This window comes from Mauremys mutica, chromosome 7 (genome assembly GCF_020497125.1).
Source record: "Mauremys mutica isolate MM-2020 ecotype Southern chromosome 7, ASM2049712v1, whole genome shotgun sequence".
Taxonomy (NCBI): Eukaryota; Metazoa; Chordata; order Testudines; family Geoemydidae; genus Mauremys; species Mauremys mutica.
In genome coordinates this window covers 121,103,409-121,126,562 of record NC_059078.1, presented here as the reverse complement: position 1 = coordinate 121,126,562, position 23,154 = coordinate 121,103,409, and the positions used below count along the sequence as shown (strand labels likewise).

The window sequence follows — 23,154 nt, the reverse complement described above, 5'->3', positions numbered from 1 at the left end:
GGGCTCGGGGGGCAGGAAGAGCAGTGTAGGTGGTGATGAAGGGATTGGGGCAATGCCGGTGCAGGGCGGGGGGAGCTGGAAGACCAATGCAGGGGTTGGGGCAATGTGGGGACTGGAGGAGCAATGCAGGGGATGGAGGGCCTGGAATTAACTGGTGGTAAGGGCAGTGCAGGGGCTGGAGGCGGTGGGGCGATGGAGGAGCAGGAGTTCACTGGGGGTAAGGGCAGTGCAGGGGCTGGAGGCGGTGGGGAGGCGATGGAGGAGCAGGAGTTCACTGGGGGTAAGGGCAGTGCAGGGGCTGGAGGCGGTGGGGAGGCGATGGAGGAGCAGGAGTTCACTGGGGGTAAGGGTAGTGCAGGGGCTGGAAGCGATGGGGCGATGGAGGAGCAGGAATTAACTGGTGGTAAGGGTAGTGCAGGGGCTGGAGGCGGTGGGGCGATGGAGGAGCAGGAATTAACTGGTGGTAAGGGTAGTGCAGGGGCTGGAAGCGATGGGGCGATGGAGGAGCAGGAATTAACTGGTGGTAAGGGCAGTGCAGGGGCTGGAGGCGGTGGGGCGATGGAGGAGCAGGAATAAACTGGTGGTAAGGGCAGTGCAGGGGCTGAAGGTGCTGGGGCGATGGAGGAGCAGGAGTTCACTGCTGGTAAGGGCAGTGCAGGGGCTGAAGGTGCTGGGGCGATGGAGGAGCAGGAGTTCACTGGGGGTAAGGGCAGTGCAGGGGCTGGAGGCGGTGGGGCGATGGAGGAGCAGGAGTTCACTGGGGGTAAGGGCAGTGCAGGGGCTGGAGGCGGTGGGGCGATGGCGAGGTAAGAATTAACGGTGGCGGAGGGGTTGGTTGGGGCAATGCGCGGGGGCTGGAGGGCCTGGGGTGGGGCAATGGAGGAGTAGGATTAATGAGGGGCAGGGGTAATGCAGCTGGCTCAGGGGAGGACGTGCGGCCCCTAGGAAGCCGCTCGCCACAAGGCTGTGGAGGGGCGAAGGCCCCAGCGATCTGCGGTGTGTGGGGAAGCCTGTGAGGGGTCAAAATTATCGGGCTGGGTAGGGGCCAGCGGGGGGGGGGGGGAGAAGAGGCGGGAGCGAGGGGCGGAGCAGCCCCGCCCCGCAGGCTCCGTCATTGCAGAGCCCCCGCCTCCCTGCTCCCCCGCCGCCGGCCGACGACAACAGACAGCCCCTGCGCCCCCCACCCCCGCGCTCATACGCGCCCCTCCCCGCCAGCCCGGCCCGGGGCGCTGAGCCGGGAGAGATTCAAACTCGGCCGAACGTTGGCGGCGCCCGCTGCGGGGAGGGAGGGGCGGGCGGGCGCGAGCGAGCGAGCCAATGGGGGTGGGGCCGCTGCCAGATAGGGAGCCGCCAGCGCGGGCTGCGGGAGGAGGAGCCCAGGTGTCCCTTCCTGCCACATCCGGAGCTGGGCCGCCCCGCCCCCGAGGTGCGCTGTAGCCGAGCAGCGGCGGGGGACGCACAAAGGCGCGCTCGCTCCTGAGGTAAACAAACGTCTCTCTCCTCCCCCTGTTCCTGGGGGGCGATTCGAGACCCCCTCCCCCCGCTGGGCCGGCCGGCCGGGGCGCCATGTAACCCCCCCTCCCCGCCCCCCAGCGCATAGACGTATTTCCCTGGGGGATGCTCCCGCTGCGGGGCTCTGTGTGGGGCGCCGTTGGGAGGGAGTCACTGGGGTAGCAGCGGGGTGGGGCGGTGAGGGCTGCTGCTGCTGTTGCACTATCACCGACCCCTGCTTATCCCTCCCCCATCGGCGGGGGGCGTTCACATTGTTACGCGCCCCGCGTGGGAGACGCTGTGCCCACGCTCTGTGGAGCTTGGGGGGGGGGGTTGCCTGGGAAGCCTGTGGGGCTGGGGGGAGCGTTTCAAGGGGGGCGCCTAGGGAGGCACTCACATTGGTACATCCCACCACGTGGGACATGCTTCCCCCCCCCCCCCCAGCTAGCTCTATGGGGTGTTTGCCTGGACAATCAGCAGGGCTGGGGTGCGGCTTTCGTAGTGTGAACCGGCGAGGTGTGATTTATTGGGCATCGCGTGTGGAGATCCCCTTCACGAGGGTGTGAGTCAAACTCTTCCTGTCTCTTGTCCATCATTCAGTCCTGGGAGCTGGTGGTTAAAATCCAGCTGGGCTGTGTGTCCTGGGTGTATTTTGTGTTTTGTTGGGGTGGATGCTTGGGTGAGAAGGATGTCTTTTGGAGGGGGGGGAGGAGGAGAGAAGTGGGGCTTTATGGCTCATCAAAATTTAGTTAAAAACTGGCTCACAACCCCACTTGGTTCAAAATTAATGTGAACAAGGATGGTTTGTTTGTGGGTATTCATTTTGGGGTGGGTGGGATTGTTTCTGGGGCTGTTGCAAGATGTTGCAATTTGAATGAGGAAATCCTAAATAAAAAGGAGGTATCTAAATGTCTGAAACATACCTAACAAGCTTCCTTTGCATTCCTTTATAAAATAATCTAACCTCTGTTTCCTTCCTGTTTCTTCCCAATTGAGTATTATGTTTGGATAGATCTTATACATGTAAACACAACATGCTTGCATATGTGCACCCTGCTGGGGCTGTTGGGCTTGGGGCTATGTAAATAAGTGGACTGAAGGGATTACTTGATGCCAACAGTATTTAGGGGAAAAGAGCATATCACTGTGAATTGACTGATCTAAGTTCCCTTGCAGCCTTTGTAATTGTAAAACCTTTGCTCGCTCTGTTGCTTCCATTGAGGCACCTTGTAAGTATAAGAATCTAGTAGTTGCCCATGGGCCATAGCCATCACTTTCACAGGTATGAATGAATCATTTTCCATCCATATTCAGAAAAAGTAGTGATATTCATGTTGGTCCCTTGCCCATTCGTGTTAGGCTGAGTAATATGCTAGAGGTTGAAATGCAGTTGTTACTTTCATAGATATGAGTACTACAGGGCTAATGTGGTACTTTATCTCAGTGAGGGAGTTTTCCCAGACAGGAGCTGCCGATGGAAGTGTCTTTCTCTCTTCACTGCAATGCTGTTCCAAAAAAAAAGTTTAGGATTTAAATAAAATGTCATCTGTGTTCAGGAAAAAATGTGGTATCAATATTTTGAGAGGCTTTGGTGACCCCTTTCACATAGCAAGCCTCGGAGTGTGACCCCCTCCATAAATTAAAAACACTTTTTTATATATTTAACACCATTATAACTGCTGGAGGCAAAGTGGGGTTTGGGGTGGAGGTTGACAGCTCGCGACCCCCTATGTAATAACCTCATGACCCCCTGAGGGGTTCCGACCCTCAGTTTAAAGAACCCCTGCTTTAAACTATAAAATATTATCTTGAAAATAACTATAGAGATGGGTAACTTTGGAGAACTTCTAGGTCTGTATCTAGGAGAAGCTTTTCTAAACCTACGTGAGTAGTAGTTCTTATTACTTAAACTTAGCAGCGACTTTTTCAATGGCATGGATACAGAGATCTTAAAAATTCTGTTCTATTATATATAGGTTCTAATACTCATCACCATAGTATCTGAATGTCTTCCAGTAGTGCATTAAGTGTGACTAACATCTGTCATGTATGGTTCATTCTCTCTCATCCCCTCCCCAGGGGGAGAACTGTGTGTGTAGAGCAGTGTTTTGGTAGGGTTTGGAATCTCATTTATTTTAAACAGAGAAGGAAAGGTCAAAGTATGCCTGACATTTGGAGTGCAAGGTCGCAAGGTTTATGATGGTCCTTAGTTCCTGTAGGGGTTTGTTCCACAGTCTCAGCTTGGACCCCAAGAAAGCTCTGTCTCCTCCAGGCCAGAAGTTTCACTGTGCCTGAGGAGTGGATATGTCCGCCATGGTCTTCATTGCAGCGCTCTAGGCAATCTCTTTTAAATATGTTGGGACCACCAGCCCATTGAGTACCTTTGAATATAAATACATAGAATTGAACTTGACCAGAGATTCTATGGGAAGCTACTCTAGAGCACTCCTAAAGTAGGAACTGAATTGGCCAGCTATGGGTGTGTATCTTCAACCAAAGGAGACTGAATAGTTTACAACTATGGTGCAAAATGTTTTCTTCTGCCTACTAGCATCATGTTGTCATACTCAGCTCTATCTTCTACCAGCTCTTTCTTCATCTGTGATCTGATCTTGTCGAAGCACTGGACTATCTTGGTGGTAGTGCTAGGGTTGTGTGGGGTGAAAGAAAGGTAGAGCTGTGTGTAATCCACTTAGTGCCGGTACTGTAGTTTATGGCATTTTACCTGTTCTTCTAGTGGCTGGATATAAATGTTGAATAGGACTGGGGAGAGAATTGATCCGTGTGGGACTTGACAAGTGAAGGGTCTAGTGGCAGAGGCATAGTGACCCATCATGATTCTTGGATTTAAATTATTTTAGTGTATTCTGCTGGACCTCTGCCACCTCTCTTAAGTAGGACAGCTGTTTCTTATGGTCAACAGTGTTGAGTGCTGTAGAAAGGTCCAGGAGGATGAAAATGGATGGCTGCCCATCATCCATTAACAGCAGATCAGCCTTCGGTGCCACTAAATCTGTTTCTCTCCCGTGTCCTTGCCTGAATCCAGATTTGTGCCAGTTCTAGGATATTGACTTCAACTAGCTGAGCTTGTAGTTGGCCTTTGGCTTGATCCTCTGAGCTTGCTGAGAAATTAGTTTGATTCCGGGCAGTAGCTAGCTAGAACTGATGTATCCGTGTCGGTTTCTTCAGTGTTTGTCATGCTATTGCATGTTTGAAGGAGGAAGGGGAGATTGTTTCCCTAAATGAGGCATTGGCTATTTCAGCCACAAGTGCCACTGATTGCTCTTGACTTTTACCTTTTAGGGGAGGGGTTGGCAACCTTTCAGAAGTGGTGTGCCGAGTCTTCATTTATTCACTCTAATTTAAGGTTTCACGTGCCAGTAATACATTTTAATGTTTTTAGAAGGTCTCTTTCTATAAGTCTATAATATAGAACTAAACTATCGTTGTATGTAAAGTAAATAAGGCTTTTAAAATGTTTAAGACGCTTCATTTAAAATTAAATTAAAATGCAGAGCTCCCCGGACTGGTGGCCAGGACCCGGGCAGTGTGAGTGCCACTGAAAATCAGCTTGCGTGCCGCCTTCAGCACCCGTGCCATAGGTTGCCTACCCCTGTTTTAGGGTATTCATAGGTCTTGGGTTGAGACGCCTTTAGTGTGTCCAATATTTCATGAGGAATATGAGAATGCAGACAAGTTGGTTACTGGCTGGTAGGCCGAGTGGAGCCATGCTGTTTGAAAAGCCTTCCTGTGTGTGTGTGATCTGTTCAGTGAAGGAAGATGATAGATTCTGTTGTGGGCTGTAGGCACTCAGGTTTCGTGAACTGGTTTATCATCCTAGGATAGCTCCTTAGGTGGGATTTGGCAGCCTCAGTGGAGTGATAGGAAGGTTATGTTGACTGCTGTAATACAGCCTCAGCATAGGCTTCGAGAAATGTATATTTCAACCTGTCTGTTTCAGCCTTTGATTTCAGTCCTTGAGTTTCTGACCCTCTCTCTTCACCTGGTGCAGGGTGTCAGAAAACCAAGGAGATCTATGTGGAAAATGGTGAGGGAGAGGCTGTTTTGGGGGGCCAGTGTATTGATGGTTGAGGCTAGTGTAAGTGATAAATGATTCACTAGATCCTTAATTCTTTGTCCTACAAGGAGAGTTCTTCCTGTCCTTTAGCATGCTTTGGAATTTGATGAGTGGCTAAGAGCCTTCACGGTCTAATCCGAGTCATTGGTCTTGTTGCCTGTTTGCTCAGAGAGCTCTGACTACTGTTTTTAATGAGGTGATAGGGTGAGTCCAAGACAGCGTCCCCTGTTGACATTTAATCCAAAAACCAGGTCCAGACTGTACTGGCTATGTTGGCTGGAGCAGAGGTAACCCATGAAAGTTATAGGAAGGAAGTTGAGTCAGTGAATTGCTGGGTTTTTGCATCTGCAGTATTGTTGGGGTGAACGTTGAAATCTCCGAGGATGACAAGCCTGGGATATTACCTTGTCAGCTATGGACATGAATCAATGAGCCCCTTTGTGAACCCTTTAGTCTTTGGTGTTCTGTAAATGAGCACAAAATCTTAGCTATGGTTCTGTTGTTCAATGGATACATTTAAATTAACTTTTCTTACCTGAGGCACCTCTTTTGGATGTTTGATGAGAAGATGAATGCGGTGATTCTTGCCTTTTCTGAGTCAGTGATAGGCTGAGCAGCCCAATACTTCTCAATAGTCATGAACTAGCACAATGATTCTAGCCTTGAATTGCAAATGATGCAGGGAAAACCTTTTTAAATCCAGATGTAGTTGCTGATTTTTTTTTTTAATTTCATTAGTGAATTTTTTTCCCTAAAAGCTTTTTTTAAACAAAATGAAAATTATCTTAACCTACCCAGCCATGACTCATTTCCATTGAATCCAGCCTTTAAATGTACGTGTGACTCACCTGCTGGTGCACCCTCTGTTGGCTGGGCATGATGTAGCATGCTCTCCTCCTTTTAGCATACCCTGCTGACAGCCCTTCCAGCCCTGCGGTGGTCTGCTGCTTCTTGCAAGTTGGCCTTCTCTCTGGATGTCACAGAATTCCACCCCTCCTAGCGTATCAATAGTCCGACAAATAGTAGTCTGTCAGCTTCACATTGGCCCTTCAGTCTGAGTCCGGGCTCACTAGTTCCTTACCCCCATGGTACTGGGGTGGGGGTGGTTTTCGCTCAACCTTTCTTGGTAGGGGAACCCAGGGCTTCCCTCTCAACTGCCTATCTAAGGTTCCCTGGACAAGAAGACAGTGAATGCCTTACTACACCAACCCCATCTGCCTCTCTGGACCACTTTCTACTTTGCTGTTTCTTGGACTTTTGCGTTAGCCTGTTTGTGGGCTCCCTATATGCTCTGTGTATGCCTCTTCCAGAGCTTCTTAGCATTTTCTGCTATCCAGCTGGTTCTGTTGGAGGGCTGTTTTCTCCACTCATCTCACAAGACAGCCCCTACGCAGCAGGAGTCTTCTGCTCCCTGTATGTCCTTCCACCAGTATAAAGAATCCTGGGAGTAACTGAGCGAGGCTGATTGTGGCCACAGGCTCTCATTAACTTCTTCAGGCCTAGTGTGAGGTTGGTACACCCCATCACAAGACTGTTCAGTTTTGTGTAGCAGGAAACGACAGGTTAAGATAGTGCCTTATATCCCAAGGTACACTACAAATTACAGATATATAGGAATCTTTTCAGATACCAGTGAAATATAACCACTGCTGGAGGGAAATATTGCAGCTATTTAACATTCTCTAACACCACTACATAACAGCATAGAGCAGAAAATTGAGAAATCTATCCATTTGAAGTTACAACGGAAATTAGGGTCCCACGCCTACAAACTGACCAAGTGGCCAGACTTCAGTTTTGTCTTTCTAATTCCTGGAAAAGTACATTTTAACTCTAATCAGTCAAATGTAAAGGCAATATAGACAGTGTGCATAGTGATGCATATTATTATTTATATGGCCAACCAGGTCTGGGACCCATTGTACTAAATGCTGTACAGATTTATGGTAAATGACTGTCCCTGCCCCCAAAAAGTTTACAATCTAAATGCGGTTGTATGTGTATTTTCCTTATAAATGGTATGGTCGCTGCCTTATAACTCTCAAAGTTGTACTCTTTTGGTTCAAATTTGGTATGCTTGCTTTTTAGCAGGAAAGGGTTCTTTTAAGTTTAATCAAAAACAGTCAAGCCCTTTTCAATATAAAGTAATCCAGAAAATGCTTATTTTCTTTGCAGAAAAATACTTTTGAATTTAACAGCCCTACCATATCAGTGGAAGTTCATAAACGTGACATTTGGTAGTGATATAATCCCTAAAATGTAGATTTGCCTTTTGTTGATCTAAGGATGATTTTGCCAGATTATAAAGGGCATAGAAATGTTACTTCATATATATTAATTGTTACTCTTAATATTTGACATAATTCAGTCTCCCAAAGTTTCTTGGCAGTGTGTATACATATGTATATTAATGCACAAAATATGATGTGTAAGGTTGCTCTAGGCATAACATGCCTAACACACAACCACCAAAGCAAAGAAATAATAAAAAGTTTTAAGGCATCTAACACGACATAATTCACTCCTCCAGCCAGACTCTCACTTTAACACTAGAATAACCATCATGCAACATGAACAATAAACTGCAGCTGTAACTCTGTTATAGTAGGGATGCCAGCCTTCCAGCATCCCGTATCTCAGACTGCCTACCACCATAAACAGCCAGTTTTCTCCCCTGTTTTGCACTCTTCTGGAAAATCACACTTGCACATATTTGGGAAGGGGATGGAAAGCTGGCATTCTTACTTGGGCAGAGTTCAGGTATGTTCTAGTGGTGACTGCTCTCATGGAGCTCCTGGTCTCTGACAAACCAACAGTTACTTCAGTGGGGACCATGGGCACTTTGAAATTGTTTAGTGGGCTCAGGAGCCAGCAGAGGATCTTGGTGAAGCTGTTTAACCCATTCAGTAGTACATCTTCTAATCCAGTTGAATGGTTTCCCCTAGATCCTGGTCTTCAGCAAAACAGCTGCTGTGTTGAAGAACCTGGTCTCATGGACTGAAATGATTCAGATAGTTCAGGAACACTACTGAACTCACTGAACAGTTTCACTGAGCTCCTGGACAATGATGAGCCAACAGCAGCTGCTTCATAGAAGATCTACGTTGTTGTAAATCATAATCTCCCTCAGCTAAGCGTGACACAAACCAAGTTGTGATGTAAAAACCTAATTATTTTGTTAATTTATTACATAACCCCAGAGAATCCAACAAATTCTCACAATGTACATTTTTTTTAATGCTTTACAGTTTGCGATTTTTTTTAAATTAGTGGGGTTCAAAAATTTTGAGACTCAGGATGTGAGCTTCTAGGAGGCCAGTTTTTAATTGACTAGAATGCAAACCAATTGTTTAAAAAAAAAAAAACCTTCAGAAAATGCAAGCTTTACTCAGAGATAGTGGTGGAAATTTGGGGGCAGATATTCTGTGATTATTTTTTTTTCATACAAAGAGCTTGAACTTCTGCTTTAAATGCAAAACTGAACATAAGTTTAAATAAGGTGATGTGTTGGCACTGCTATAACAGGAAAAAAAAATTCTGAATAGATGATGATTTGGTATAATGAGGTCTTCGATGGTTCTTCCCACAGGGAGGACCTGACCATGTCCAGTTATCTCCAGTGGGTGATCCCAGCATAAGCTCAATTTACCAAAAGGGGGCGGAGGCAGGGGTGGCTCTGCCCTTGGTAGGCCTCCTTAAGTTTCTCCAGATAGGTGATCAAAATGAAAGTCACAAGCACTAATGTATTCGGGGATACTCCCTCCCTGTGACTCCAGCAAGGAGGGGGCACAGTGAGTCTACAGTGCTGCCTAAAATTCAGCTCCAACATGGGGGGAGATGGAGTGGGTTGTTGAAGTTGCTCTGGCTGGGTCTCTGAGTCAGGGTCAGTGTCCGTTTTATCCTGGTAGTCTGTTGTACTGTCCTCGGAGTCTGGGTGAAGGTCTCATGGGTAGGAGTTCCCTCCACAGCTTCAGGAGTCTCTCCTGCGGTCTGCTGCTTAAGACCGTTTTGCTCTCTTTCCCGTGACTACTGCTTCCTCCCATTTAAAGGCCTCTTCCCTATCATACAAGATTGACAGGGCCGGGAGGCAAGGTGAGCTCTACCACCAGGGCCTCTCTGGCACCTTTTGTGTCCAGTGGGATCTATATACCCCATCACACTTGGGATTCTGTTGGATGCACGTATGTTAATAAAGTAGACTGAAATTTCAGGTTGAATGGGTATTATAGTGGTGCCCAGAAATTAGTATAGTCCAGTCAAGATTGAAGGCTCCATTGCATTCGGTGCTATACAAACACATACTAAAAGATAGTTATTGTCCCCAAAGAGCTTGCAGTCCATCAAAACCATGCTGCACAGTTCTAGAAGCAGATGTGATTCTTTGGGATTTCATATAGCAAGAATCCTCAAATGCATCTTTTGACTTGAGTATATACACACATTGTCTCTATGTTCTTCTAGTGATTTAAAATCTGTCATTTTCCTAAATCCTGCAGGATGGAATTGAGAAAGTTAATTGTCTACAATATTTGCCTATCTAACTGCAGAAGATATACTCTCCAAAGGTGATTCTAAAATAAAATTATCATGCAGAAATTTATGCTGTCTTCTATTCTCCATTATGTAATCTCTGCCCCCATCAAAAATTTAAAATGATTTTTAGGGTATGAAAGAGTATATCTTTTCCATTTGATGGATATTATGGTGAATACAAGTTAGAATTCTTACTGGCCTGCTGATGGTATGGATTGAATATTTAAAACTTGTTAGTCTTTTATACTTGATGCATGGCTGGCTTGGCATTCAAAGAAGGTATTCATATTCTATGTTCAGTATCTTTAAAAGACTGAAAGAGCGCAGTTAAAATGCTTTGCAGATCTCTCCAACTAAACACGTATTTGGAACAAAGAAAATTCAGTTTGTAAGACTGAAGACCAAATGTGTAAAGTACATTATTCTAGTAAAATGTTCATTATTTTTTTTGTAATAAAAAAGGATTCGAGCAACTGATTATGAAAAACTATTTCCAGATGTTATATATTTTCTTCTGCAATAATGGGCAGTGCCATGCTTTGAAAAACAATTGGTAAGAGACAGATCAAAGTACTCCTATAGCCAGAAAAACATGTTTTGTGAGTTTTTTTTCTTATCAACATAATCAAACATCAAATAATAAACTAAACATTTGAGGGAGGGGAGCAGGGAGGAATCAGCGAGTATATCAGTTTTTTATTTTGTTTTTGAAAATCGTAACTTCATTTATATGATCTTCAATGCATTTATGTTGCTGGGCTCCAGATAACATGATGAAGGGATACCTTTTGAAATAAAAGGCGTGCTGTATAGATCCCAAATAAAAGCTTCCTGGTGAGGTTTTGCAGTATGTGGGGATTTTGTTGTGTATTTAAATAGTGTTCTATGATGTTGTGTACCTGAACACAGCAATATAGTGCTAGTATGAGAGAACCATGAATGAAAACTGACTAGAAATAATATTTGAAACTCAACAGTGTGGCTTTCTTGTCCAAGCAGAATGAAGCGCAAATTATAAACAGCATAAAGTAAATTCATTTTTTAAAAGTTTAAGGTTTTGGTGTTGCACTATTCAGATCTAAATCTTCCTGTATCCTTAAACAGGTGGCATAGTGGGAACGTGGATTCCATTTTTACATCTGTTATCTTCTGAGCCAACATACTTGGAAAAACTGAAATATTTGATTCTGTTCTTCTCTTCCCACTTAATATTGACATTTTTGTTGTGCTTTGCTTAAAGCTATGGTACTACTATAAATATTGGTCTGCTACTAATTAAAGTAATTTAATCACTAGAGGAACTTAAATTCATTAAGTCAGGTAATATCTGATCTAGTTCATAAGAGAAAATATAGCCTGCAGCTTTGCATATATGTGTTATGACACCATTCATTTTCCAAACTGGCAATACTGGTTGCCGTAAGTCTGTAGTACTACTTACGCAATAATCCACCTGTGTAATATAAATCTAATGTTGGTGCCATTCCCAGAGGTTAAATTGAATTTCACTGACTCCCATTTCTACCTGTGCCAACAAAGGTTTTGTTTAAGTATACACGCAAACAATAAGGCTCTTTTATACAAGGTGACCTTTGGTATATTTTGGCTTCAGATATCACTGGGACATGTTGTAAAGATTTTAGTTACAGCTCCCACTTAACTGTACCATGCCAGTGGTTAGCTGTCAAAACTAGTTTGAAGAAGAAAGTAAAATAAGTTTTATTTGCCTATTAAGGTTATGTAGAGGTCATTTGTTAGGAGTTTATTCTCCCTATAATATACATGCAGCTCCCATTGATGCTAATGGTTACAACATGAAATATACCTGACCAGGTTCATAATTACAGAAAATAAATGAGTTCAAAGTACAGAACTATCAGGTGCAATATTTGTATATCTGTCTTCTTTTTAGACTGATCTGCTTATTGATTAACATGGGGCAATGTGTATGATGCCTATATTTTAAATGAAAAACTGTCAAGGGTGACGTAGCACAAAATGCAACACTTCCATTCCCATCTCTAACTCCCTTTCCTTTCCCCCATTGTCCCCCAGTAAAAGAAACTAAACAACATTAATCCTATTAATTTTTGTTCCAGAAACTTATTTGCTCTCAGGAACAGAATGGGCAAAGAGAAACTTGAAAATGAGATTCACAATGTCAGTAACCCAGAACTTTTTTTTTTTGAGTTGTCCATTTTAATTCTGGAATTTCAGCAGCGCTAAAGCCCTTCACTGAAAGAGCTGTTAAAGGTTTTTGTATCAGCATTGGAGCTGGAAAGGTTTATTTTACCAGTTTATTTTAAAAAATATTGATTCTACCAATCCTTAGACTATACCTTTAAAGTTGCTACTCCATGTCCCCCATCCTGAAATCAGATACACACAAGCACAAGGGTCTGCCTGCATAGATCAGATTGTAGGACTGGGATCATAGTTTGTGAATATAAGAATGTATAGAGATCAGTTGATTAACTGTAATAAAGATTAAGCCATTTTTGTGAACCCCCCCATAATAAGAAAACAGTCATTGCTGCATGCAGTTTGGTAGATTTTCAGTTAAGAAGGGCTTCCAATAGTGGAAAAGCCTGGCCACTTACATGAGGCTTTGAGATGTAATATGGCAGCTGTTTGGTTAAAGTTGTTCTTGGTACAGGATGCTGACAGGCTGTTTTGGTAGTGGTAGCACTTTTTGGTGGGTCCATGTGGATGAAAGAACCCCCCCCCCCAATGCAGAGGCAGTTTAATTGATTTCCCCATAGCTTGAAAATTCAGCATGGTGACAGGTTTATCAGATTAGTTACTTTGGGACAAATGTGACACTGGTGAATCTATGAAGGTTTGAGATTACTAGAGGAAAATCCACAAGGAGACACATGGCAGCTTTGAGGAGGCTGAAAGAGAGATGGCACTCTCTTGCAGAGTTTGAAAAGCCAATTCTGCTGTCTGAGTTTTTCAGGGCTTGGAGAGGAGAGTCCATTCCCTTGGAGCACTGGGAATTTAGGGGGAAAGTTTTTGAGAGAAGTTTTGGTGGGCAAAAGGAGATTCAGGGACTGAAGAACCTATATGTATTAGCACCAATGTGGGCAGAAGATAAGGAGTGGTAAAGCTGCCATATCTATAGTAGTAAGTGAAAGTATGTGAACTGGCTTTATTATAGTCCTTTAGCAGTTGTATCTTTTAATGGTTGTCTTTTTGCTTTGAAGTTTTCTGTATTTCTAAAGGACTTGAACCAGGAATAGGATCTGAAATATATTTTATGTTTATTCTGGAAAATGTTTGGTTTACTTTGCTTCTCTTCCTCCCCTCTTCCTCCTCCCCCCCCTCCCCCCCCCGAATTGGAAAGAGAGTGAAGTCTTTCAATAGAAAATGAGCTACAGTAAACTTTCTGCAGGGTAAGAACACCATCCTCAGTGGAGAAGTCCATCAGAAGTTTTGTAACTGTACCATTCATTCAAGTCTGTCTATATAGGATCTTCCTTCATCCTGATTAGTATGAGGGCAGGTAAAAGCACCAGAAAGTGGCAGTAAAAAAATCAGTCCCTTCTTACTATGAAATACTGTAGAATAGAAGTGTGTTCATTACTTTCATAAAACTGTATAGCTTGTTAGTGATCCTGTATTTCTTGAAAATTCTGCCTGAGTAGACGGCAGAATCAGACCCTCATCTGACTGTTACTTTGCGTGCTTGATATCTTCATTTACGTGTTTGTCTTGAAATTTTGTCTGGTTACAGCCTGCTGACATTTGCTGCAGTGACACTTCAGAATATATTTGTGTTTGGAAGATGATGCTGAGAGATATTGAGCTATCGCATGTAGATGAGCAGATTAATAGCTTGCATTAGAACTCCATCAGACAGTTCAAATTGCACAGGAGTTAAATTGACATGGAAATTATAAATATACATTTTCAGATTCCTTTCCTAACAGATTGCCTAATTCTAGTGAAGAGCCTGGATACCAGAAGTTGTGGTTTGCAGTGGGGATGGTCATTGTCAACACTTTCTACAGTTCTGAATGATGCAATTGTGAGAAGTTAGGATTTAAAGTTTTTGACTATTATCACTGGTATTGAAATTTGCTTTTTTCATAAGTAGATGCAATTCCACTCAAGTAGTAAGTTAATAGAGCACAGTGAGTCAAACCTTGCTCTAAAGAAACTTAAGCTCCTGTAAAGATTTATGCATGTACTTATCTTTTAAGGAAGCGAGTAGTCCCATTGAACCCACATCTTGGCAGGATCAGGATTATTATCTTTTGCTCATTTTAAAGTATGTATAATAAGAAAATATAAACAGTTTTGAGACTGGAAATCCAGTGTAAAAAGAGATGGTAAGAATGATCTGCCTCCTTTCCATCTTCCCTCCAGCTTGGAAAATGAAAATTAATGAAGCTGGTTTTACATCATTTATAATTTGATTTAATTATCAGGTTCTTCGTGCAATTTTTTGGTTGCAAATACTGCAGCAGAATGTTTTAAGAATTGTTTACATCAGATTTTTTTTAAGTTGTGGAATCATTTCTATCATTCTTGCATTTAATAGTAGCTTGTTCTTGCCTAAGTTAAAGGTAGGGCCAATTTTAAGTTGACCATATCCCTCAAGGTTTTTAGAAGTTGTCAGATTTGTCTTTGTTTAGAAGGATACGGACATCATGATTTTTTTTTTAAAAGTATGATTGTGCCCTTTAAATAGTATTTTCTTTTATTTGTAGAGGTATTCTGCACCTCCTGATGTTCATAAGGATCTTTTCACAAAGGGAGAAACAGACTTCACAGGTGACACTGCCTGTGTCAAGTGTGCAAAGTAAAACTTGAAAAATAGAAGGAAAAATTTCTCGTAACTCCTTTCGATTATACTAATATTTTATGATACTTGTAACTTATAGGTACAACATTTTTAGACAGACGTGATTATTTTTTTCAAGTTGATACTGTCTCTCTTGGGGGGAGGGATAGCTTAGTGGTTTGAGCATCGGCCTACTAAAACCAGAGTTGAGTTCAATCCTTGAGGAGGCCACTTAGGGATCTGGGGCAAAAATTGGTCCTGCTAGTGAAGGCAGGGGCTGGACTCAATGACCTTTCAAGGTCCCTTCCAGTTCTAGGAGATTGGTATATCTCCTATTATTATTATTATTATTATTTTATTATTTATTATTATTATAATATTAAAGTTCTGGGTTTTATACTACTGTTAGTAATTGGATTGCCCTATTAACAAATGTGGGTTTACTCATAAAATATATTACTTGCTAACTCAAACATTGGAAAATGAAAGATCTTAAGGGGAAAAATATTTGCTGGCCTCTATTTTCTTGTCCAGGCTTTCACCATTTGTCCTGATTGCTGTGGAATGGAATTAAATATATAATTTAGATAGTTTCATAACCTTAGGGTGTTTAGAGAACCTTTACTTTTTAAATGCAGACTCTGTTCAATATTTAGTTGCTTTGTCATAACATTTGTCAGTTAAACAGTACTGCATGAGCAGTGAACGGCAGGTTGATTTTTAGGATGGGTTCAAATCCTAAGCATTTATGTAGAGCAACCAAATACAGTAATGATGATGAGCACATTACTTCCCTTTTTATAGAAAAGGTGCAGTTACCAAATTTCTGCATTCTGCAAGAGGATCTCAAAACATTTTTTAATAAAAAGGTGAAGTCACTTGCCCACACAGAATCTGTGGCAGAGCTAGGAATAGCACCTAAGTTTCCTAACTGCCATCAGGCCATTTTAAATTTCAATTTGAGTAGTTGCTGTGGGAAAACGGGGGGGGGGGGGGGAGTGTCTGCTAAATGCTAGCAGTCAAAGGTGGGAGCAGTCAAAGTTGCGGGATGGTCATGTCACTATTCCATGTAGTTCAGTTGTTTCCTGTCTCCAGAAGTTGGATGTAACTCTTAACAGAGTATGGATAAGACTATTCGTCATTATTTAAACATCAAGGATCTGCTATAATTTAGAGCCATAAAAATGTTAACTATTACCCAAGGCAAACAGAATATAATTACACAAATTGGAATTAGTTCAAGACACCGGGGTTAACATGTTGGCTCTTGCAAAACATTCTGCGACTAAGGTAGCAGCTGCTCTTTTGAAATGGGCATAACTCATTCCTCAATCATACTGGACAAAACCCATTTCAGAGTAGTAACTGAACCATTCCCAGAAATGCAAGTTTTGGGGCTGGAATTTAAATGTTGTGTTGGACCACTGATCTCATGGAAATCACAAGCCAACTACCTAGAAGTAGTTATTTGAAGTGGTGAATGAGTTTTGTCCTCAGTAAGCATGGAGAATTAGTTTCGTCTTCTGATCTAGTTCATTCACATTTCTGAGACAGTGATTGGGAGTTGCAAATAGGAAAGCTAGACTTCCTGTTCTAGACAATGAACAAAAGGCAGGTGGAAGATCTAGTTATTCATGTTTCAGAAAACCTAATAAACTTCCACTGGAGTGCAAAGGACTGTGAAGCTCTCCTAGTGCCATCAAACTGAGATTTGGCAAATATTAGCAGTACTGTTATAGTCTATCTTCTCTAGCCAGTCTTTTATATGCTGTTTAATAAAATATAAGAAGTACAAGTTTCAAGATAGTTGCATATGCAGTGCATGAGACAGATCTCGCATTGAAATAACTTTTTCAGTTTGAATCTATATAAGCATAGTCCTTGAGACAAAGTTTTAACTTCAAATAAGTTATAAACAAGTCTAACTTTAAAGTTAAAATAATTTTTTTTGAAAACCAATGGCTTTTTAAGTCCACTCTCCATGCAGCAGAGAGTAATAGGCAACAATGCCAGTGGGAGCAAAATAAACATAACTTTCAGAAAGTAGGCAGCTAGGACACCTGATAGGCAGAATACATCATGTGTACTCAATATTTATAGTCTTTTGAACACACCAAAACTTAAGTGCCTAGCAAAGCAAGCAGATATATACTATTTGTCTCTACCCCGAAGAGTGTACCAACTGAATTAAACATGATAAACGAATTAGGGTCATAAAAAACAATTGGGCAAGTAGCACAGTGACTATCACATGGTTGCTCAATAAGGCATGTAGCTATATTGTTGGCTGTGTGTGTATGTGTGTGCGCACGCACGTACATGTGACTGTCTCTCTCTTCCTCCCCTCTTGCCCCATTTATAAGAGGGGAGATGGCCGGTTTGAGTGTACATACATGCAGGAATAAGGGGCACAACATGAAGAACACCTCTTGGTACAAATATGAGGGAAAAATTTTAATATACAGAAATCTGTCAACTCTTTGAGGTCAACTTACTATTACAGCAAAATAGCTTTAACTTATTGAGATATTTGGTCTAAGTACAATGGTACTGCCCAACCTGTGGCTGGTGAGTTTTCTGTAGAAGAGTGGATCGTGGGTGGGGTGGGGTGAGGGAGGAGACTGAGAAAGCTGCATCACGAGTATATGTGTACTCCTCACTACTGGAAATGTAATCTCATAGATAAGGGTAAGGTAGCAGGTGGTTCTGTATTCTGTCCTTCTGTTGTGGCCAGCAGTGATAGCAGTTCATGTGCACAGGGCCACAGACTACATACTGGGCCAAATATTTTTTTTTTCCCACAGAACCCAGTTTGTTTAAAAGTGTGTTTCCCAGCTCTGTGGAGGCACCAGTGGATGCCTCTCTTGAGCAGCATGTAGCTTCCTGTTACGTGAGGAAGTGAAGATTAAATTAAATATATGGAGATATACCTATCTCATGGAACTGGAAGGGATCTTGAAAGGTCATAGAGTCCAGTCCCCTGCCTTCACTATAATGGACAAAGACTTACAGAGCTACCAAGATGCAACAGAGTTTCACTACAGCAATAGTTAGCCTGTGCTTCTCACAAATGAATGTGTGCAACAGAGAGGAAAGAGGACATGATGCTGTGTATTGCTCAATAAAGAATAAAAACAAATCTACAAAAGGAAAAATAAATTACGTACACTGGTAAAGACAGATAGTAAAATAAGAAAGCAAAGAATGGGCTATTTCAGGAAGAAAATTTACCAAGGCAATCAATTATTTAGTTAGACTGTACAGTCTTCAGTGTAGTTACTTAAGGAATATGTCTAAAATAAATACTGGTTCAGTCAAACAAAAGATGCTTTAGTTAAATGGACTATTGCTTTGTCTTAAAAATAACAGCTCTGTCTATGTCAGCACATTTTACAGCTTGGGACAATCTGCTACTGACTTCTAAAGGCAAGAGCTGAAAATTGTTTTATGTTCTGTCATGTGTATTACCTACAGTAATCATGCACTTGTTTTCTGTTGGTAAGCATTTGGCACTAGTTGAGTCAAAAAGGCAGATTTTGAAAAGTCAGACACTGTTGACCCACAGCAGGTGAAATATGCCAAGAACTTGACTAGATTGATACAGATGTGGCCTAAAAGAAAACAAGGAAATGCCAAGTTATAAACTTAATACAGTGACTTAATACACTTTTTTTTACATGTTGCCTTTTTTACATTAAATGAAAAAAGTTGATTTTAATAGTCATTTTCTTTATGGTTAGGTGTAAGAATTACTTGCCTTCTTGAAAGCATAATACTGAGAGGAAGAGAGCATAATAAAATACAAGTTAAAAAGCAAATTTATTGCATGTTAACTAGCTAATTAACTTTAACACAGTGAGCCACAGTTGACTTATTTTTATAAAGTGAGGTAAGCTGAAATACCTTTCTAAAACCCAATTGCTTAAAAGGTCAACAATTCTTAGTGGTGGAGTGTTGCTTTGTACAAAGATACTGTAGATCTATAACAGGGGTCGGCAACCGGTGGCTCGCGGCTCGCCAGGGTAAGCACCCTGGCGGGCCGGCCCGGTTTGTTTATCTGCCGCGTCGGCAAGTTCGGCCGATCGCGGCTCCCACTGGCCGCGGTTCGCGGTCCCAGGCCAATGCGGGAGGCAGGAAGCGGTGGCTAGAACATCCCTCGGCTCGCGCCGCTTCCTGCCTCCCGCATTGGCCTGGGACCGCGAACCACGGCCAGTGGGAGCTGCGATCGGCCGAACTTGCCGACGTGGCAGATAAACAAACCGGCCCGGCCCGCCAGGGTGCTTACCCTGGCGAGCTGCGAGCCACCGGTTGCCGACCCCTGATCTATAACCATCAAATACCTTTAAACTACAATTGACAATATTTTATTCATCTTGCATGCTAGAGGATTTCAATTTTTGAAGGTGTTTGACTGGTGTTTCATAAGCAAGGGGAAGACTTAGAGGAGTATTTATCATTTTACACAAAGAAGACTACTTTCCTTTTTGAGATGTTTTCTTTGATAGAATACTCGTATTTGTATATAACTGGATGGTAACAAGATATAACCTTTTTAGATGGAAGTCACTGCCATTGTTTTCAACTAAAATTGCATTTTTAAAGAAGTCTGGACACTCTACTAAGACAAGTATCAGAGGGGTAGCCATGTTAGTCTGGATCTGTAAAAGCAGCAAAGAATCCTGTGGCACCTTATAGACTAACTTATGCTCCAAAACGTCTGTTAGTCTATAAGGTGCCACAGGATTCTTTGCTGCTTCTACTAAGACAGCAGTTTTTTGCTTTGGTTACTAGACTGAATGTAGCCCTGGGGATGTTGATAGAGCCAAGTTTTAGGGTGGAAGTTCCATTTGCAATGGAAGGTCACCCAATCAAACAGTACAATACTCTCCAATAAATATGAGAAACGCACATACTTTGTATCAAATCAGTAAAATATATTGATAGAAAGTTGTGTGAAACAGGAGGCCAGCATTAGCAGCAGAAAGCCTGCCAAACAGTCAGTGGGTCCAGTGGATGATTGAGGCACTAAAGGAGTGCTCAAGGAAGACAAGGCCATTGCAGGGAAACGAAATTATTTTATTTTATTTTTGGTGTGTGTGTGTGTGAAATCAGTTTTCACTGCAGAGGATATGGGGGAGATCCCCACACCTGAGCCATGCTTTTTATGTGTCACAGCTGAACTGTTCCAGACTGAGGTGCCAATAGTGTAGGATTGGAACAAACTGATGAAAAGTAATAAGTCACAAGGATCAGGTGGTGGTCACCCATGAGTTCTGAAGGAACTCTAATATGAAATTGCACAACTATTATGTAACCTATAATTTAAATCAGTCTCTGTACCAGATGACTAGAGGATAGCTAACATCATGCCAATTTTTAAAAAAGGTTCCAGAAGCAATCCTGGTGATTACAGGATAGGAAGCCTAACTTGAGTTTCAGGCAAATTGGTAGAAACTGTAGTAAAAATAGAATTATCCGACAGATAGATGAACACAGTATGTTGGAAGATTCAACATGGTTTTTGTAAAGGGAAATCATACCTCCCCAATTTGTTAGAATTCTTTGAGGGAGTATATGTGGGCTTTCAGAGAGCCTTTGACAAGGTCCTTCACCAAAGACTCTTAAGCAAAATAAGGAGTCTTAAGATTAAGAGGCAAGGTCCTCTCATGGATCAGTAACTAATTAAAGATAGGAGACACAGGGTAGGAATGAATGGTTAGTTTTGACAATAGAGAGAGGTAAATAGCAGGGTCCCCAAGGATCTGAATGCTACTTATTTGTAATACAACATGGTTGGTGGGAAACCCCAAACTGACTAATATTCTCCATGTTGAACATTAAACTGTTAAATACAAACCACTTTCAACTTAAGTAACCAAGAAATGTTGAACTTCACAACTCTAATATATGCCATGCACTTATGATTATCTGGCTCCTTTGCCACTCTGTAAGTGGATTCACATTTATTTGATCTTGTGTGGTTTGTTCTCTGTTGCTTTCCATGGTCTTCCCCCACCCCACTGGTCTTCTTGATGGTGGCTATAGTACAGACATAATGTGGGTAGTGATGTTGCCTGAGCTGCTGTTTTTCTTATGGCCATATGTTTATCTTTCTACTAGGGTGTGGGTGGTGGTAGAGGGGGAGGGTAACAGTAGATAACAAATTTTCTCTAGGCACACTTAGTGTACTGTTTTTAAAATAAAATATTTTAAATATTTATAAATAACTCTTCTGCATGAAAATTATTTGCTTTTCAAATTAAATTTTGATATCTGTGTAATAGTACTGTTAAAGGAATGACTGGCCCCTTTAAAGAGAATCAGGGCCCAGTCTCTCTTCTCAAGGCCCACCTGGGGGTAACGTACAGCTCAGGTGGCTACTCAATGGTTAATTGGTAAACACGTACCCTGGACTTAAGAAGAAGATTGCCTACCTTAACCAACCCTAAGGTACTTTCAGGGAGAAGGTGTTTCTAGAGAAAAGGCTCTTAAAGACGGAAGGTGTTGGTGCCATAGGGCAGTGGTCCCCAAACTTTTGATGTCACATCCCTCCTTACTCATAATGTAATCTGGACTTGTTTTTTCAAATTGCCATACTTAACTGGTATTTATTTATGATCTTCTTGCTTTGTTCCTGAAATTTTGGGCTTACATGTCACATTTTTCTATCAAGCGGTAGTATATTAAGGTCACTACTATGGAGTAGCTTTTTATTATCAAAAGTAGTTTTTCTTCTTGCCCAATGCAAATAGAATGATTGCCTGCTGTTGGACTTTCCAGTAGTTTATTTTTAGATATTCATTGACTTTGCTTTAAGTGTAGATTAAAACTGAAAGCGGTGCCAGTGCCTGCAGTAAGTTATTGGGGGAAGTCCAGTGGCAGCCAAATCTAGCATTACTCCCATCAGTTTGTGGCATCATTGTATCATGTCTTTGATGCTTGTTCATTATACTCTAATTTCCATCTTACTTGGGAAGTCTCTACCATGTAGATACCCAAGGAGCAGTAAATTCAACAGAAGGCGTTCAAACTACAGTAATACCTCAGTTACGAACACCTTCAAAATGTAGGTTGTTCGAAACTCTGAAATGTTCATAACTCTGAACAAAACTTTATGGTTGTTCTTTTAAAAGTTTACAGCTGAACATTGATTTAATACAGATTTGAAATTTTACTATGCAGAAGAAAAATGCTGCCTTTTAACAATCTTAATTTAAATGAAACAAGCACAGAAACTAATAATAGGAGATATACCAATCTCCTAGAACTGGAAGGGACCTCGAAAGGTCATTGAGTCCAGTCCCCTGCCTTCACTAGCAGGACCAATTTTTGCCCCAGATCCCTGAGCGGCCCCCTCAAGGATTGAACTCACAACCCTGGGTTTAGCAGGCCAATGCTCACACCACTGAGCTATCCCTCCCCCCACAGTTTCTTTACCTTGTCAAATCTTTTTTAAACTTTCCCTTTATTTTTTTAGTAGTTTGCGTTTAACACAGTACTGTATTGTATTTGCTTTTTTATTTTGTCTTTGCTGCTGCCTGATTGTGTACTTCCTGTTCCAAATGAGGTGAGTGGTTGACTGATCAGTTCGTAACTCTGGTGAGATTCTGTTGTTGTCACAATGATTGCATATAATTGAAACCAGCCTACAGGATATGGCTATGTCTGGAGTCTTCATAAACTTACTCCCAGCATTCCATTTGCACTGGACAAGAAGAAATTCTATATTCTGGAATAGCATTGTCTAGGAGTTCAGTTGCAATAGATTCCTGCTTTATCTCTTGTTTGTTATAGATGTCAATAAGCCATTAAATCATCTCTTCCACTGTAGTAACACAATATCATATTCCAGTGCATGTTTTAAGATAAGCGTAGAAACATATAAATCATACTTCAGGGTGTAAACAGATTGTGGAAAGGATCAGTAAAGGGGTGTTGGGGGTTTTTTTGGTTTGCTTTTCCCTTATGTAAAAGCACTGCATTCCACAGTAGGCTAAATGTAATCCCTTCCCTTCCCTCACCACCTTCCTCTGAAGCATGAGATTGGCCACTGGTGGATGAAGGAGGGTGGATCGGTTGTCTTTGTTGAAATGTTCTTGTGGCATTGCAGGAAAACTTGACTTGCTAAAGTGAATGATGTGTGTCTTCAGCCTCTGTGGTGGGGAAAAGTCAATTCCCAAGAGAACTTTTGAGACAAAGATTTTATGGGCCTAAGCAGCTATGAACTGGGATGGAGTTCAACTAGATTTGAGTAGAGGATGTA

The 23,154-nt window shown here is 42.1% G+C and overlaps 1 protein-coding gene across 13 annotated transcripts in view; it reads left to right on the top strand.

The window, feature by feature from the left end:
• The window catches only part of ADD3 (adducin 3), a 159,473-nt gene that overhangs the window by 1,637 nt on the left and 134,682 nt on the right, over positions 1-23,154 (top strand). For 2 of the 13 annotated variants that reach the window (XM_045025383.1, XM_045025380.1), the window contains exon 1: positions 1,201-1,481. The exons of 6 other annotated variants lie outside the window; for them this stretch is intronic. The gene's annotated coding sequence lies outside the window, so the exon portion shown is untranslated. Of the gene's footprint in view, positions 1-1,200; positions 1,482-2,000; positions 2,054-23,154 lie in introns of those variants that run through there. 5 more of the 13 variants (XM_045025371.1, XM_045025374.1, XM_045025386.1 and 2 more) reach the window with 4 other exon arrangements.